Consider the following 3,754-nt stretch of genomic DNA (forward strand, 5'->3'; position numbering starts at 1 on the left):
TTTCATCTTTTTCACCACTGAAAGAATTGAAGGGGAAACAAGTTCGAATAAGAGTTCTGTTTTTTGTCCGCCATGCAAGTATTTAATTTTGGACAACACACACTGAAAGAACTGAAGGGGAAACAAGTTCGAATAAGAGTTCTGTTTTTTGTCCGCCATGCAAGTATTTAATTTTGGACAACACACACAACATCCAAACACACAAACACCCAATACACGTGCACGAATAGATTTACAAAATCACAGATACACCCGACTCGGTATTTTGCTCTAAAGGGTCAACTTAGGAGAAGAAATGAGATAATTATAATATGCATCTGTACCTATACTTCAGTCTTATAAACTACTGACATGAAATGCATATTGGGTGTGGCCTGTGGGATCATATTATTTAAACGAATAAGCAAAATGTGGGTCAGATCAATCCAGCCCAAAAACATTTTGGTGAATGAATGGGCTGTGCAGTTAGATACAGAATACTACTGTAAGCATGCATATACTATACTTTTTCAGTAATATATGTGTTTGCAGCGTTTAATGGGAAAAAATCGAAATTTCATCGGCAGTGTGAGTCAATCTCTTGTGTAATAGGGTTTCCACTTGAAAACATATCATACAGCTACTTAATAATTGCATAAATAGCTAGCAGTTATGAGGGGTTTATCGATAAAAGTCACACTCAGTCCCATATACTTTCATACCAAAAGAAAGGCCCCCAATGCATGACCCTCAATTTACACACTCCAAAACGGGGTTTCCTTTATAATTTATATACATACACTAGAAACGTAGTTTTCATTTTTTTTTTCAAACTTAATATAAATTCAAAACATGTATTTGGGGCAAAAACTTAACTTGGTCTTCCATTTTTATTTTATTTTAAAAGATTAAAAAAGATATTTCAGTTATTGTTTTATAGAATAACGCTAGTTCAATTAGTGTTTTGCATCTTTTTTTTAAAAAAGAAAAAATTGATCCTCAAATGCTAGATAATGTTATGTTTTCAATATTAAAATGTTACTTTAAGGAGTATTTTGTTCGTATTTTATTTATATATATAAATATTATAATATTTTTAAACCTTGAGAATTGGTGAACCCAAAAATATTAAAAAGTGGACCCTAATTTAACCAATTTTTAAAATTTTAGAATTCAACAATCACAAATTATGTTTTAGAAATATTAAAAAAACTAATAAAACGCACACCGATTTAAGATTTAGGATTTAGGTTTTAGGACCTAAACCCCGCAGCCTAAACCCTAAGAACCAAACTGTAGCCCGCAAGGGTTGGCTCAGTTGGTTAAATAGGGGATAACAAAGAAAAAAAATAAAGAAATGTGAAATCGCGTTTTTGGTTTATAGAAAAAATGGATTTCGAGATCCAATTTTGAAGTGACATTTGAGACCATTTTTTCCGAAAATGACATTGATAATTTTGAGTTTGCTTTACTTTTTTATTTGACAATTTTACTTTGCTCTTTAAATCTATCTATATCTATATATTTATATAAAGGAAGATCACGCGTGTCTAACGTGGCTCCTCCAAGATCACGCCCAATTGCTAGGTAATTCTACACTCTCTCTTAATTTATGTCAGCTATCCATTATTATTTTTCTCACATCTCAATAACACCCAGAGCAAGTCGTTAGTTTCAATTGAGTCACTGTGTGTGTGTTTTGGTATGACATATGTATATATACTCTGGAATTTCGATTTGTTTCGGGGAAATGTTACGGATATTTCGTTTTTGACATTTATATTTGTTGACTAGGGTGGTTTTGAATTAGGCTACAGCCTACAATGAGTGCAATGTGGAGATTTTGTGATCATATACTTGTAATGACAATGAATTCTGGTTGTTGTGTTGGTTTTTCAACTGAATTTGAGTTTTTGTTGGGGCTCTTAATTCTGAAGGCAAGAGATGATTTTCACTTTTCCTTAATTCTATTTTTATTAGTTTTGAGAAGGGAATGTGTTTGCTGATAAAATGTGATATTTGATGCATGTGTGGCGTCATTGCGGTTTCGTGACATAGTTGAGAATGATCCATTTTGGGCTTCAGCTAACTAGAATAGTACTATTGAAGGGGATTTTGGTCCTTGTTCTTGGTTCGGAAACGAATGCTCTCAAGGACATGTCATAAGTTTGTGAGTGATTAGCTTGGACAGTGCTACTTTTATGATTACTGATTTCATACTTGTTTTTTGGACCTTTCTGATTCCAAACTCATCTACTCTATGTCTATGATCACAAGGGGAAAGCTGTACTGCACTTTCTGCTTCTCCCAAACTCCCCCAGTTCAGTAAATTAGATGTACGCTTTTGTTCTTTCTAACCTAAAATCTATTCTTGTATGTGTCAAGCAACCTATATCAAATTAGCAAGTAAGGGATTGGTATTTCTTTAAGAGTTGTGGATGTACACTGTTTCATGTGATGTTTCATTAACCCTTAACTAATCTAATGAAATAACCATATTTTAAAAAAGCGTACTGTTAAGTATAAAATGCCATAGGTCATATTAGCTTGTGGAATATTAAGAACTTCATGGCTATGTTTGTTTAGATTAATGATGCCTAAAATTGGGTTTTCTCTAATATGTGTTATATTTTATTCCTGAGCTATCCTATTGAATGGATTTTAAATAATTTTTGCAGAAAATGATATTCGAGAAGAGTATGGGATTGACTCTTCCTCCAGAAATGAAGTGCAAAGTGACAGAAAATAGTCCATGTGATTTATTTGAAGGATAGTGTATTGGCACAATGAGTTAAAAATTAGATATTGTTTACGTCTTTACATGAGCTCATAATCCTATCTGTTATAATATCTAACATTGATTCTTTATTCTGCAGGGATAGTTATTCATCTTGCGGAAGAATACTATATATAGAGATTATGCGGAAGTGTGCGGGTACCATTTTTATGCTATCATTATACTTAGTTTCAATACTTCTTTACTCTTTAAGTTTATGTGTATATATATCATTCTTGATGTGATCTGAAAATTTTATTGTATTTGATTGTGTGTATTTTTGTGTGTATATCTGTATTCAGAAATTTTGTGTATGTTTGCATTCCGGGACAGTGTTCGGCTACACCTTCCTATTAGTTTTACAAAAACTTGTAGAAGCTCTAAGTGGAACACTTATCATAGAAGAACTTGAAATTCTTGACCACTTGAAGGATAAACTTAGAGAAGAAGCAGACACAAAAACTATTTTTACCTGATACTTGTAACCATTGAACCTTATGAATCTTATGTTGTACAAGTTGTAATTCTATCAAGATTTATGTATTAATTTTATTTTCCATCACTTTAAATTTGGGGTTAGTCTTGTTAACAGGCATGAATTTGTGTTAAGCAATCTTCTCACAAATTGGGGAAGATTGTTGTAAAAGATATGCATGTACTTCAACAAGACTAAGATATTTTGTCAACCCTAAGTAAGATGTATTGTTATCTTAATTTGTATTTTGTACTTGTAACACTTAAAGTCTGTAAAAATGTCAAATGAGCATACTGGAGCCTTTTTCTATAAACAGTGTCGAGCCTAAGAATTCTATCTGGAAGAAGATTAAGAAGATCATGCCTCAGAAGAATTATGAAGAAGCTTGGAGTTGAATAAATTTGTTTTAGGAAAAATACTCTAAGTCAAGATCTCTACAAGTCACAGATTTAATGTTATAGAGAAGTCATTCGAGAACTCCAGAATAACTTATAGAGAATTCAGAAAGCTTATAGAGTACTCAG

At 32.3% G+C, this 3,754-nt stretch overlaps 1 long non-coding RNA gene across 3 annotated transcripts; it reads left to right on the plus strand.

Annotated features, from left to right (window-relative positions):
* Nucleotides 1-1,520: 1,520 nt before the first annotated feature.
* Nucleotides 1,521-3,501, plus strand: LOC141662027 (uncharacterized). Of its 3 annotated transcripts, XR_012550219.1 has the most exons (5): nucleotides 1,521-1,566; nucleotides 1,774-2,149; nucleotides 2,257-2,315; nucleotides 2,658-2,914; nucleotides 3,058-3,501. It is a non-coding gene; the product is annotated as an uncharacterized LOC141662027 (long non-coding RNA). The 3 variants fall into 3 exon arrangements; XR_012550218.1 differs by having other exon boundaries at nucleotides 1,774-2,315; XR_012550220.1 differs by lacking the exon at nucleotides 2,257-2,315.
* Nucleotides 3,502-3,754: the final 253 nt, after the last annotated feature.

Source organism: Apium graveolens, chromosome 5 (genome assembly GCF_009905375.1).
Source record: "Apium graveolens cultivar Ventura chromosome 5, ASM990537v1, whole genome shotgun sequence".
Taxonomy (NCBI): Eukaryota; Viridiplantae; Streptophyta; class Magnoliopsida; order Apiales; family Apiaceae; genus Apium; species Apium graveolens.